The following is a 15,488-nucleotide window of genomic DNA, read 5'->3' on the forward strand; positions in this document are numbered from 1 at the left end:
CTGAGGAGTGGCTGGTAGTTTCCAGTAACCACTATGTCACTAGGGCTCCTGGAATGATCCAGGGGGCTGCAATAGCAGATACCTACACTTTTTCTGGATTATGGGCCACAATAAAGGATTTTTTTTCAAATGACTTAGATTTAGTCATTGGAAACAAACTAAATGGAAGGTTTACAATAGAAAATTACTTGTTAGTGCCTTTTACAAACTGAGCTGGGACCAAAATGGGGCTTCCCCTTAACCTTCCAGCTAAAGATGTCCACAGAGACCCTGGCATTCTGGCTCAGGGATGGAAAACAATCTGTAGGCTCTGTGTGTTAAGTCTGCTGACCCAGTGCTCAGTCCTGGCCAGCAAAAGGAGCTCCTCCTTGTCTGTTCTGGTCATCACCCTTCTTCTTGCGGCCTGAGACGATGTCATCAATATGCAGCAACAGGACTGTCATCTCCACTGCTGTCTTATATGAGGGGTAACCGCCCCCAAACTGAAATTTTTTTCAAAGCTATGTATTTAAATTTTTACAAAACATTATCACTTTCAAAGTACTCTCCATACACTTAATATATTTGTCAATTCTGCGCTTTCATTCTTGGAAACATTTTTCAAACCCATCTGTTTGGATGACTGACAAACACCTCCCTCAGTTTTTTATTCAATTCTTCAATGTCGTCAAATTGCTGTCCTTTCATGTCCCTCTTCATTCTCAGAAACAAAAAGAAGTTGCACTGGAATGAGGTCAGGTTGAATAAGGTGCATGGGGCAAGAGAGGCATGTTGGTTTTTGCCCAAAACTGGGGCACTGAGATGGCTGCGTGAGCAGATGCATTGTTGTAGTAGCAAAACCAGTTCCCTGTCTGCCACAAAGCGTGATTAACAGTCTGACCTGGTGGAATGAACTCCAAATGCACTGAGTCAACATTTTTGTCCCTTTGGGAAGTTGATGGACGTCCGGAAAGAGGTTTGTCATCAATCAACGTTTCACCTTTTTTGAAACAAGAGAACCACCTATACACTTGAGTTTTTCCCATAGTGCTGCCCTTGTAAGCTGTGTTCAACATCGCAACAGTTTCTGTGGCATTTTCCCCAAGCAGGAAACACAATTTCATAGCTGCACTTCTCTTAAATCGGCCATCATAAAAAATGAGGTTCGAGTGAAACTTCTTTCACAGAAAAATTCACTGTGACCAGAGAGAACCTACCCAGGAAATGCCACTGGGAAGAATGTGTACTAAGAAAGCTCCTCTCTGCCCAGCACAATTCCAGTTTCTTTTGGGTACCCCTTGTATGTTTGTAGTTTCACAGCCAGTGGATCCCAGATGCCCAGCTCTTTTGTGTCAACCAAAGTACCTATTTCTCCATTCACACCTCAGTCTCACAGTTCTCCTAGGTGTGGTTGGCCCCAAGGGAGGTGAGCAGATGGATGGTGCTGGCCTCACAGTTCTGGAGGATCCAAGAGTTGATCTCTGAGGCCTGGGCAACAACCCTGTAAGGCCATTGCTCCACACCAATCATATCCTTGGACTTTTCTGTCAGTGCATGTGCCACAGCCATAACAGAGTCAACACCACCACTCTCCTTTTTCCTGGTACAAGGTAAGGGTCCAAGAGGATGTTGCAACACATTTGCATGGTTACGTTCTACTTATCAAAAAAATCTCTTTGCTAGCTCCCTGGAGGGGAATGGTGCAGGCCTTGGGGTCTTTTCACTCCGTGATGAATGTAAAGTACCCATTTCCAATTTTTTTTTTAATTTCCAGGAGGCCTGCTCCTGCCCTGACATCATCTTCTCTCAGTTACTCTGGTCTGCTGGCTATCTGGACTCCACAAGCTCTAGTGATGCAATTATTGTCTGTCTTCTGGACTCTGCAAATGGCTGTAATATTGGCCTGCATGAAGTAGTGCTGACTGAATCTGAGATGCCCTTTTCCATGATGATCACATTGGGTTTCAGTTGGATAATGTCCTCACAACTCTGATGGGTGTATTCTTCTTCCATTTGGAGGATTCAGGAAAAATTTTGTTATTGAGATGATACGAGAGTCTTATATTCCAGAGAGGAACATAGCAGTTCTTGGTATAGCACAGCATTTGAGGATGTGATGGGCAGGAAAGAGGGAACCGATTACATGGAACTGTGTGTGACCTCCTCCCTGGGAGACAGACAACCGAAAAGTGGGTGAAGGGAGACGTCGGACAGGGCAAGATATGACAAAATACCAATTTATAAACTATCAAGGGCTCATGCGGGAGGGGGGAGCGGGAAGGGAGGGGAAAAATGAGGACCTAATGTCGGGGGTTTAAATGGAGAGAAAATGTTTTGAGAAACAATGTACAAATGCGCTTTACACAATTGATGTGTGTATGGATTGGGATAACAGTTGTATGAGCCCCTAATAAAATGTTAAAAAAAAATAATGACTCTACATAAGACACATGAATCTTCAATGATGCCCCCAGGTATCTTTTCCACTCTAGCATCAATTCCACTCTTGACATCAATCTCTTTCTGACCATTCTCCTCAAATTGTACAGTTTTGACAGCATTGAGGGCAATGTGGAAAGCCAAAGTGGCCCACTGACTGATTGCTTTGGTAGTAATAGAGTTGTCGATGATGTTCAGCATCATGTTATGGCTCTTGATGCTGACAGGGGTACTGATTTTTTCTTATAAGGGTGCTGATTATATCATTCAAGGCCTTGCGGTAAGCACTGATCACCACTGTCAGGTGCATCTGATGCTCTAGGAAGTTCTCAGCCACAGACAGCATCTCCACTGCAAGAATGATTACTAATGTCATCCCATCTCCAACCTCTTCATCCTGGGTCCACCTAATTTCAATCATAGATTTGGCTGCTGGATTCTGGAATTGATTTTCTCAAAGAATGGCATTGCAATCATTGGTCAACACAATGTCTCCCATTGGGTCCAAAAACATCTTCATCATGGACATAGGTCCTAAACATGTTGGGACCTAAGTCCGATGCAGGCTGATATCTGCAATAGTCTTGATGGCATTGAATTCCAGATTAAACTTTCCTTCCAGATACACATTTTGTATTCAGGGTGAGCTAGGAGAACCAGAAGAACCTTTTGGCAGGAACTTTTCATTGTCAATGGGGTGCTGAGTAATTATTTTTCTGAAAAGGGAACAGTAGGCTAAATAAGTTTGGGAACCTATAGCTCTAGAGGTGTTAGGGTGAAGGAGAATATAATGTTCAACTAAAGGAAGATAAGAAAAGAACAGAGGGGTGGGACAGGGCAAGCTATTGGGAAGTTTGATAAGTTGTTCACATTATTGAATATAAAAATTATTGTCTGAAGTATAGGCCCCCTCCTAATCACAATTTTTTAATTACAGCTTCAAAAACTCTATAGAGGGTTGGTATGAGTCAGCATTAACTCATTGGCAATGGTTGTGTGTGTGTATGTGTGTGTTAGCAAGCAACTAGTTGATGCCTCAAAAATGTTTAATAATATAAACTCCTTTCCATGTACAAATGAATCCTTTCTTCTTAAGGAAATAGTTCTGTTGCTGTTATTATTATTGTTAATTTGATGTCCAATTGGTCTGACTCATGGTGACCCTGCTTACAACAGAATGAAGCATTGTTGGTACTGCTCTATCTTCACAACTGTTATATGCTTGAATCTATTGTGGTTGTTCTGTTTTTTGAGTGCCTTCCACCCCAAGGGGTTCATCTTCTGGCATAGTATTAGATTATGTATATTTTTTTCTTTTGCTACTGTTATGAATTGGGCGACCCTTGTGAAAGGGTTGTTTGACACCCCCCCCCAAGGGATTGCGACCCACAGGTTGAGAACCACTGGTCTAGAGGGAGGTCAACTGACCCAGTATCAAGCTTGATCCAGCATAATCAGAATTGCAATGATCTATGTTTGATAGTAAAATTGTTCCAGACCTTTGCCTGTGCCTAGGGGGGATCTGCCAGTGGCTTAATGACTAGATACTCTGCAGATGAGTTTTGGGCTCCCACTGTCCTCCACAGCCTTCCACAAGTTGGGTGTTCACAATTTTAGCTCTGATACTTTTTCCTTCATATTTGAATTTTGTTATTGTCATCTTTAGATTGCACATGCTGGTGTGCTTCTTCCATGTGGACTTAGTTGACTCCTCGCTTAGATGACTGCTTATTTGAATCCAAGCCTTTAAGGCCCCAGACACTATTCTGATTGATAGCCAGGCACCATCTATTCTCTCCACTACACTTTGCTATAGCACTCTTATTTTTAGTGATCACTTCATGAAGGTGAGTATTGAGCAGAGTCATGTTATCAGAACCAACCATTCTTGGAATGGGGCTAAAGTTAAGTAGGAGCTCAGAATCCATCTGCTTGTCCATGGACTGAGGTTTACTTTGGCAGTTGTCTTATGACAAAAATCAAGCCCCCATAGGAACAACTACATCAGCACTAGCAACAAACCAACCAGCAAACAAACAAAAAAACAAAGGCAAAAAGAAAAAAGAAAAGGTAAAGCAGGAAAACAAAAACCCATAGAAAGAAAAAAGTACATTATTAGTCATCCCTCCTGGGGTATAATTGATGACATCAATTTTCCCAATGACACAGCAATCCCCCAATAGATCAAAACCTGTCATGTCACTGTGATGGAGGCACCAAGATCCTAAATATATGGTGATTCTGGGTCTCTTTCCCTTGGACACCCCACAAGCTGGGGGGTCCCCCCAAGGTCCAATGACTGCCACTTCCACAGTCCCAGTTCAGCCACTCTTTGTTCCCTCTCCCCTCTGAATCCCCCAGTCCTCAGTTCAAGGGTGCAGGCAACTTTGAGACAGGGCTCAGTTCATTCAGCTGGGCCTCTATGTCAAGTCTTGGTGTAGCCCCTGCGTTCTGATAAGCTGCCTGCACAGTCAGCATCCAAAGTCATCATGCTGTTTAGTCCATGGCATACTTCACTGAGGGTTGAGTAGAAACGTATTCATAGAGATTACCCAGAACATAAAAATCTGCTCCATTGTCCCCCTGGGTTCTATATAATCATTGTTTAGCACCCCTTCCCAATGTGAGGTTACTTCTCCCCAATCACACACCACACTCACCAGCAGAATTATCAGTGTCTCCTCCAAAATGTAGATGGTCCCCTCCCCTGCTCTTGGCTTCGTTTTCCAGCAAGGATCTCCTTCCTTCATTTGTCCCAGCCTTATCTCGATGTTGTATATTCTCAAGTCGATGGTCATCTCCCATTTACCCCCTCTTGAGGGAGTGACCCCAGACAATGTGAGGCCTCCTCCTTAAAGTTGGCTTTTGTGAAGTGCGCAAAAAGGAGGTGATGTATGGTTCATAGCCTGTAGGTAGCCCTCTCCCCTTTTGTTCAGGAATTGATTCCTAAGATTTGTTTAATTGGTGTTTCATCTTAAAGTAGTAGACTCATACAATACTTGTCCTTTTGTAATTGACTTACTTCACTCAGCATAATGGTTTCCAGGCCCTTCTATGTCACACAATGTTTCATGCTTTCATCATTGTCTTTTTTAGGGATGCACAGTATTGTTATGTGTGTGTGTATATAATAGTATCTTTATCTATTCTTCCACTGTAGGCATTTGGGCTGCTTCCAGTTTCTTGCTATGGTGAACTGTGCTGCTATGAACATGGGAGAACATGTATCCACTTGTGTTGTGTCTCTTATTTCTTTAGGGTATATGCCTAATAGTGACATTGCTGGATCATATGGGATTTCAATTCCCAGTTGCTTTAAGTATTGCCATATGATTTTCAACAGTGACTGTATGTATTAAAAAGTCCACCAACAGTGTATAAGAGGTCCAATCTTTCCACAACCTCTCCAGCATTTGTTGTTTTCTGTGTTGTTGTTTTTAAAATTAGGCTAACATTGTGGGAGTAAAGTGGTATCTCATTATGGCTTTAATTTGTATCACCCTGATGGCTAGCTATCATGAGCATTTTTTCATGTATTTGCTAGCCATTTGCATTTAATTTTTGGTGAACTGTTTGTTCATATCTTTTTCTCATTTCTAAATTGGGTCTCTTCTTATTTAGCTGATGTAAAGTTCTGTATAGTTTTCTAATTTACCTTTTATCTAATGGGTCATTGGTAAAAGACAATGTTCTTTTTAAAAATTTTAATCATTTTATTGGGGGCTCTTACAACTTTTGTTACAAATTATACATTAATTGTATCAGACATATTTGTACATATATTCCATTGTTCTTTTCTAGACATTTACTTTCCATTGAGCCCTTGGGATCAGCTCTTCTTTGTTCCCCTCACATCCCACCCACAACCCTCGTGTCCCCTTGATAGACTGTAGATTGTTAATTATTTTCAAATATCATACCTTCCCCTCTGATTTCTGTTGTTCTTCCCCATGGCTAGGGGTGTGTTTATGTGCCATTCATTGCGATCAGTGCCCCCCTCCCTCCCCACCTCGTCTTTTTTCCTGCTGAGCCACTGGTGGTTTTAAACTACTGACCTTATGCATAACTACTAGGCTACTAGGGCTATATTAATGATCCTCTAGGGCAGGGTAAAACTCTCTAGGGTTTCCATGGCTGGAAAATCTTTGTTGGATCAGAAAGCCTCATCTTTCTTCTGCACAACAGTTAGTGGGATTGAATTATTGACCTTGCAGTTAGCCTAATTCATAACCCACTGTGCTACTAGTGGTCTTTAATTGGCATTTGAGTGGTGAGAAAATTTAAACCCAAATATATCTAAAGCATTTTACCTCTGTAATTTTCTTCAATCAAAGGAATTTCACTTGGGTTCCTGATGGTGGCCCAAACTCCTAGTTCTGTCATTGTAGACTGGTCTGTCTCCCACTTTTGGTCTGTTTTGTTTGGCCTTGGGAAAAAGAAATCAGGAAGGGTAGAGGTCTACCTATTGCTGGGATGCAGCTGAGGGTATCCTGGTTTTCCCCATCCTGAGATGTGTCCAATGATGCTGTAGTTATCTAGTGCTACTATGGAAGAATTACCACAAGTGGATATCTTTCACAAACATACATTTATTTTCTCACAGTTTAGGAGGCTACAAGTCTGAATTATAGTGCCAGGTCTAGGGAAAGGCTTCCCCTCTCTGTTGGCTCTGCTGGAAGGTTCTTGCCTTTTCAGCTTCTGCTTCCCATTCCTTGAAGATATCCAGGTGTCTTGACATCTGTTTTACCTCTAGTCTCTCCTTTGCTCACTTGTTGAATCTCTTTTATATCTTGAAAGACATTAACTTCAAACATATCCTACATTAACCTTCTCCATCAACTTACAAAAGACAACTCATTCCTAAATGGGATTATAACCACAGGCATAGAGATTAGAATTTACAAAACATATTTTTGGAGGACATAATTCAATCCATAACAGATGGCAAGAACCACAAACTGGCACAAAACTGCAAAAGTACAAGAGAGATCATTACGTTCTTATCCATGATTTCTGTCTTAGTTAAATAGTGCTGCCATAACTACAAATGGATGACTTTAAAAAAACAGATATTTATTTTCTCACAATCTGGAAGCTAAAATCCAAATCAAGGTCTCAGCTATGTTGATTTTGTCTGTGATCTCTGAGTTTGTTACTTCTGTTGGCAATCCTTGACATTTCTTGGTGTTCCTTCACATCTTCCCTACCCCATCCCACCCCAACCCAATCCCAACTCCTCAATGAGTCTATTGTTCCTATTCTGTTCTTTGTATGACTCAGAAGTGATTATACTAACTTCAGCCAGAAACATGAGTAGTGATTCCAAATCAAAATGACCTGGTTTTCTGGTTCAGTTATAAACACCTCTCTGGCTCATGAACCTCCTAAAAACATCCCACCAATTTTCTCACATTTATGTATGGGCAAGTTTTGGAAATTCTGATGCCAGAGATATTCTAAGTTCCAGTTGGAGTGAGAGTTGCAACTGGAAAATAATGAGTTTTCTTGTTCTAAAACACCTCATACCTCAGGTTGACGACTCAAATCTGTGCATGCAGCATGGTCCACTGATAACACCCCACCTGAACCTCCCACATGGAAATGCGTGGGTGCATTACAGTTCATACACTTCAATAGTTTTATCATGTTACAAAGAGTTGTGTAATCATCACCACAATCAATTTTAGGACATTTCTTCCTTCTCATACACCTTTTTGTCAGTTCCCCATTTCCAATCAACCTTATTGGTCATGCCCCTCATTCAAAAAGTAAGGAGAATAAAATAACAACAAAATGAACCCCAAATAAACAACCCCTCACTGCCATCAAGTCAATTCTAACTCACAGTGATCCTATAGGACAGAGTAGAAATTGCCCCTGTGGGTTTCTGAGACTGTAACTCTTTATAGGAATAGAAAGCCTGGAGGGTGGAGGGAATGTGGGGTGGAAAGGGGGAACCAATTACAAAAATCTACGTATAGTCTCCTACCTGGGGATGGACTGCAAAGAAGTGGGCAGGGGGAAATGACAGACAGTGTAACATATGACAAAATAATAATGATTTATGAATTATGAAGGGTTCATGAGGGAGGGGGAGGGAGAGGGAAAAATGAGGAGCCGAAATTAAAGGCTCAAGTAGAAGGCAAATGTTTTGAGAATGATGATGGCAACAAATGTACAAATGTGCTTGACACAGCGGATGTACAAGCCCCCAATAAAATGATTTTTAAAAATTGTACTCAAACAAATTCAATAATCTAGAAGAAATGGACAGATACCTAGAAACACACCACTCAAATTAATGCAGACAGATATTGAAAAACTTAACAGACCCATAACAAAAGAAGAAATAGAGCAGGTCATTAAGAACCTACTAACCAAGAAAACCCAGGACCAAATGGTTTCACAGGGGAATTCTACCAAATGTTAAAGGAAAATCTGACACCAATACTATATAAACTCTTCCAGAACATAGAAAAAGACAACTAAGTCCCAAACTCATTCTATGAAGCCAGCATAACACTGACACACAAACCAGGCAAAGACCACACAAAGATGGAAAATTAAAGGCCAATCTCCCTCATAAACATAGATGCTAAAATTCTCAACAAAATCCTGGCCAATAGAATACAACAGCATATCAAAAAAAAATTCACCATGACCAAGTGGGATTCATTCAGGTATATAGGGATGGTTCAGTATTCAAAAAATAATGTAATCCACCACATAAATACGACAAGAAATAAGAACCACATGATCATATCAATGATGCCTAAAAGGCTCTTGACAATGTTCAGCGCCCATTTATGTTCAAAACACTCAACAAAATAGACATAGAAGGAAGATTGCTCAACATAATAAAAGCCATATATGAGAAACCAATAGCCAACATCATACTCCATGAAAATTGAAAGTATAATGATGGAGGAAATGGACATATTTTTAAAATTATGTATTGAGCATCAAGCAAATGTTCACAGGAACACAATTATTGGTTGGAACACAATTTACTATATACAATATTATCAAATGAAAAAGAAAGCTGATGTTCAATATTATTGGGACATATTTATCAAGAAAGTTGAAAAGACATCTCAAAGTCGAGAATTCCCTGAAAAATTCCTTTTTCAATCCTTTGAAAATTATTAACACGTCCTTCTTCTCAATACTAAAACCAATACTGGTTGTATAACTAATGGGATAGTGGCTGCAGTAATAGGCTCCAACATGACAATAGTTGGAATAATGGACAGGATCAGGCAATGTCTCATTCTTTTGTACATAGGGCCACTATGAGTTAGAAAGAACTTGTTGGGAACTAAAAGCGACACAATATTTTTCAAAATTTGTTGCAAATTATAAAACCACAGATCCCTGACTAAGCTGCTATTCCAAGTGCTATGAGTTGACCTAACAGCCTTCTATTTCCACTTGCTCACCTCACTCTAATACATATTGGGTGGACATAAATGTGTTCAATAATGAACAAATGAACCTAATTATTTTTCCAACAAATATTTGCTGAGGTCTACAAGTGATGACACAGTTCTTGATGTTGAAGGCCTTCAAAGTTAACAATTGAATTACTTGTTAAGGAAGCTTCTTTTACCAATAGGTTAACTTCTTTTTTTCCCAAGAAGTTGCCTATCATCTGTTCCTCTATAATAGGGTGACTTTTTTTCCTATCAGTTTCTTTGAGGATTTTCTTTTTAACATTGGATTTAAGCAATTTGATTATTACATGAATAAGGAAGACTAAAGAAGAATTGGTGCACTTGAATTATGCTATTGGTGAAGAATACTGAATATACTATGGACTGTCAGCTAAACAATCAAATTGGTCTTGGAAGAAGTACAGCCAGCATGTTCCTTAGAAGTGAGGATGGAGAAATTGATATCATATACTTTAGACATGTGACCAGGAGGGACCAATACCTGGAGAAGGACATCATCCTTGATAAAGTAGAGGAAACCCATCAATAAGCTAGACAACAATGGACTTACACACATAGCAATGATTGTGAGAATGGCACATGTGTGGCAGTTTTTCATTTTGTTGAACATAGGGTTGCTATGAATAAGAAAAGACTTGATGGCATCTAACAACAACATAGTGTAGTTTCCACATGTTTCTTTGACTTGAGATTTTTTTTGAGCTTCTTGGATCTGTGGTTTTATCATTTGTAACAAATTTGGAATTTTTTCAGCCATGATTTTTCCAAATGTTTTTCCTGTCCTCCCTCCACTTTTCCTAGGATTGCAATTGTATCTGTATTATGCCCATGAAATTGTTTCACAGCTCACTGATACTCTGCTTGCCTGTTCCAGTCTTTTCTTTCTCCATGTATTTAATTTTGCAGTCACATGCTCTACCAATGAGCTATACCCCTATTTTAAATTTTGAATAGTTCTATTACCTTTTCTTTCACAATAACTAATCTACTGTGGATCCTTTCCACAATATTTTTCATCTCAAGAAGTCCAATTTGGACCTTCCGTATCTTCCATGGTTCTCCTTACCATGTTGCTGTTGTTGTTATTGTTAGGCGCTATCCAGTTGGTTCCTGTTTATAGGAACCAACCCTATGTGCAAAAGTATTGCATGGTCTGCTACATCCTCACAACTGTTCCTGTTTGAGCCCATTGTTGCAGCCATTGTGTCAATCCATCTCATTGAAGAGCTTCCTCTTTTTCACTGACAATCTACTTTATCAAGCATGGTGCTTAACTTGGCCTTCTTAAGTGAGAAAGACTGGGATTTCTACTCCTGTAAAGAGTTACAGTCTCAGAAACTCACAGGAACATTTCTACCCTGTCCTATAGGGTTACTATGAATTGGCATCAACTTGATGGCAGTATATCCAAAGTATGTAACCCAAAGTTTTACTTCGAAGGAGCATTCCAACTGTATTTAATCCAAGACAGGTTTATTCTTCTGCAGTCTATATTCAATAGTCTTCACCAACACCATAATTCAAATATATCAATTATCCTCCAGTCTTCCTTATTAGCTGCCCAGCTTTGCCATGCAGATAAAGCAATTGAAAATACTATGGTTTGGATTAGACACACCTTAGCCCTCAAAGTGACTTCACAGTACTACTCATGGCTGTAATAGTTAATTGTAAACTTTGAGGCTCAACTTGGTCTCATCTTGTTGACTGAAGGAGAATAAGTGCTAGTAGAATTATGAAACTACTGTTGGCCCTTTCCCACTCCCAAATCTTGTGGGATGCTGAAGTCTATAAATGATTCCAATGATTTTATAATTTAAGACTAGAGGATTCAGATAAAATAAGCTGTTTTGTTGGAAGGATGCTTTCTTAGAATACTTTGAAGCCAAATTACAAGTGTTATTTGTAATTTTATTATTAAATAAGTATTAAAAATAAGTCAAATTTGCTGTTTCATGAGTAGAAACATCACCAACATCACCTAAGTGACAGTAAAAACCAGCGGGTAAGAAGGGAATGTTCCTTACCTTCATGACTAGCTATAATGATCACTTCCCTTTCTGTCTATAGGGGCATTGTTGCTGAGTTATGGACTAAGCTGTTTCAAACAGAAGAACACATATGTCAATAAAAGGTCTGATAAATAAAATTGAGATGAGCCTGTACTTGCATATAGAGCTGACTTGTTTGATTTTCTAGTTCCTGAAGTTTGTAAAAGTCACATTTGATGTTTATTCAACAAATATTAGACTGTCTAAGAGGGAATGCTCCGGAGGTTTCACACCTGCTAACATCTGAGCAGTGTAAAAGGCTAACATTTCAAGATATTTTTCTAAATTGATTTCTCTGAGTTAAAGGACGAGAGGCAGGCTATAATTGAGGAAAGCCTGTTGCTTTCTGTAAAAATGGATGGATGCATATGATGGTAATGGGAGTAAGGCAATACAGGGGAGCAGCAATCATGGCAACAGGGGGAGTCGGGTACCACAAAGACTTGGCACAACTTTGTAACTTTGTAACTTTTAGTGGTTATTTGACTAGTTTTTCTCTGTTTTCCAACAAAACCAAAAAAACAAACCCACTGTCCTCAAGTTAATTCAGACTCAGATATCTTATAGGACAGAGTAGAACTGCCTCATTGGATTTCCAAGGCTGGCTGTAAATCTTTATAGAAGCAGACTGTCATGTTTTTCTCCAGAGGAGTGGTTGGTGAGTTTCAACAGCCGTCATTTCAGTTAGTAGCCAAGAGCTTTAACCATTATGTCACCATGGCTATATACCTACAAATTAAAACAAACCAACTGCCATGGATTCTAACTCATAGTGACCCTTTTATGGTTTCCAAGATTGTAAATCTTTATGGAAGTAGACAGCCTCCTCATAATCCTGCAGAATCACCGATGGGTTTGAATTACTGAACTTCTGATTATCAGCCAACATCAAACCCATAACCATCGAGTGGATTTTGACTCAAAGTGATCCTATAGGACAGAGTATAACTGACCCTGTGGGTTTCCCAGGCTTTAATTGTTTACAGAACTGAAAGCCACATCTTTCTTCTTCGGGGCAGCTGGATTGGAGCTGGTTTTGTGGATAGCAATCCACCAAGCTACTTTGTTTTCCTACTTAAAACAAAACGAAACACAAACCCCACTCAAACTCACTGTCATACAGCTAATTCCAACTCATCTGTTTCCTGCAGAGCTGGTGGGTTCTAACCTCAGACTTTGTGGTTAGCAGCTCTGTACATAGCCCACTAGGCAGCCATGATTCCTTTTGTTTTCCTCCAAACTAAAACCAAACTCATTGCCATTGAGTTAATGCTGACTTATAGTGACCCCCTGTGGGTTTCCAAGATGGAGAATATTCACAGGAATAGAAAGCCCAGTCTTTGTCCAGTGGAGATTTGAGCTACTGACCATCAGATCACAGCCCAACGAGTTACCACTACACCACCAGGACTCAGCAGTCAGCAATTCAACAGGGAAAAGAGATTATCTTCAGAGGCAACGAGGAAGGAAAGCATAGGAGACTATCCATACTAAAGCTAACTAGAAACGCAAAGACCCTTTAGACAGAGTCCTGGTGGAATGGTGAAGGTGTTGGACTGCTGACCACAAGGTCAGCAATTCAAACCCATCAGCCACTTCACAGAAGAAAGATGAGGCTTTCAGTTCCCATGAAGATTTACAGCCTTGGAAACACACAGGCCATTTGTACTCTGTCCTATGAGCCAGAATTGATAGGATGGCAGTGAGTGAGTGAGTGAGTGAGTGAGTGAGTGAGTGATTCTTCAGAATTAGTGGTGGTACTGCTTAGAGAAACCATACCTTGCTTTACCAAATTTTGCAAGGGAGGAAGATCTCCACAGATGGAGTAACTAGTCCTCATAGCCCTGACCCATTGTTCCCTCATTAATGTCCTTCCATTTTTAAAATTGGACGATGGGAGTGTGAATTTTTTAAGGGTATGTTTTTTTAATGTTCAGACAATAGTGGCATTAATAAGTGATCTTTAATTAGAACAGTGCAGAAGCAAGAGATAGTACTACAATTCCCACCATTCCATTTCATTGACTTTGGAAATCTCAGAGTTGAATTTATTAATAATGTTGAAAACGCCAGAGGTTGTGAGTCCTCCAGCAAGCAAAGAAAAAAAAGTAGAGGCTGTGTGTGTGTGTGTGTGTGTGTGTGTGTAGGGAGGCAAGAGGTTGGAAACCTTAGTGATTGGACCCTGAGGCTGTGCAGCAGAAAATATTAATTTAGTGTTTTTCACACAGTTTATTAAGGTACAGTGCTAAGGCCTGAGGGGCATGCAGAAAGAAATCCCACCTATTAGTAGCTTTCATTAAGGGGCTATGACAACAAATACAGCCTGAAGAGAGATGGTGGTGGAAAATGCATAGGTTCTGGAGTGAGGCACATCTGGGTTGAAGTTCTGGCTTATTCATACAACTTAGGCGAACTTAAGCAAGTAATTTTCCCTTCCTGAGCGTCAATTTTCTCCAATGTGGAACTGGGAACAGTTGATGTGAGAATGACAGAAAAAAAAATTTGTATTGCACTTGACACCGAAGCAGTTTTTAAATAAAGCTGTAGTGCTGAATAACGTATAAAGTTCAAAAGAGACTAACAAACCAGTATCATCAGAAGTATCTTCAGAATTATTCAGGGAGGTGGACGTTGAGGGACTGAGAGGCAAGCCTCACAGGGAGGTGGGTGGCCTTTCCACATGCGCAGAACCTTGGAGGTAGAGATGTGGCAAGTGGGAGGGGCCAGGTTTCCCAAGGGGCTGCTATGGCACTGAAGGACCAGGGGAGATCAACTGAACCCCTAAAACATTACTCCCTCCCCAACCACCACCTTCTGGGCAGAGGTCATTGTTTCCAGTAAAATGGTGTTAGCTTCTGCTCTGTTACAGTGGGTCACTAAGAGTAGTAATGGACTCAACAACATCCCTCCTGGCAGGGGGTCAAAATAGTACTGGGGGTGGGAATGGGCCTTGGGGGCAAAAACTACAACTCCCAGGGTACACTGTACCCCAAGAGGCGTAGGGCACGTGCCCAGGCCTAGCAGTTACATGCTATTACAATTCCGTTTCACAGCTTTTCTTTTCATCCCTACTTTCATTGCCCATCCTTCCCGTGCGCACTGCGGTCTTGGGACTGAGAGCTCATGCTGTGGTAGTTGCGAGGGCAAAATAGCCCGGAGGCCGGTATTTGTAAATCGGTGCTTCGATTTTTAATCGCGAACAGGTATGGGTCTCGCGATAATAGTAGGGGTGGCTGGCGGAAAGGGGCCGGCGGGTACCATATTCCCGCTGACTTACCGCGTTTAGAGGCTTGCAGGGAACTGAGAGTGGGCAACGGATGGCTGTGAAGTAGTGTGTACGTGGGCTTTATTGGAGGAGAGAAGAGTAAAGCAGTCGATGGGGAGAGCGAGAGCTTCTGGACACACGAGGTGTTATCCGTGGTTCCTCGCTGAGATTTCGTTTGGTAGGGGTAGGCGGCTTTCTCCCGGAGGCGCATCCCTCTCTCCTGCTGCGTTGATGATGGCGGGGAAGGCGTGTACTCCAGTTGGCTAGCCAAATGGTGCCTCTCAGAGATGAGGGGTCTTC

At 40.9% G+C, this 15,488-nt stretch overlaps 1 pseudogene; it reads right to left on the minus strand.

Moving 5' to 3' along the window:
• Positions 1–338: 338 nt before the first annotated feature.
• Positions 339–5,216, minus strand: LOC101654023 (annotated as a pseudogene).
• Between the last annotated feature and the right edge of the window lie 10,272 nt (positions 5,217–15,488).

Source organism: Echinops telfairi, unplaced genomic scaffold (genome assembly GCF_000313985.2).
Source record: "Echinops telfairi isolate 266 unplaced genomic scaffold, ASM31398v2 ScPeMD7_19;HRSCAF=73, whole genome shotgun sequence".
Taxonomy (NCBI): Eukaryota; Metazoa; Chordata; class Mammalia; order Afrosoricida; family Tenrecidae; genus Echinops; species Echinops telfairi.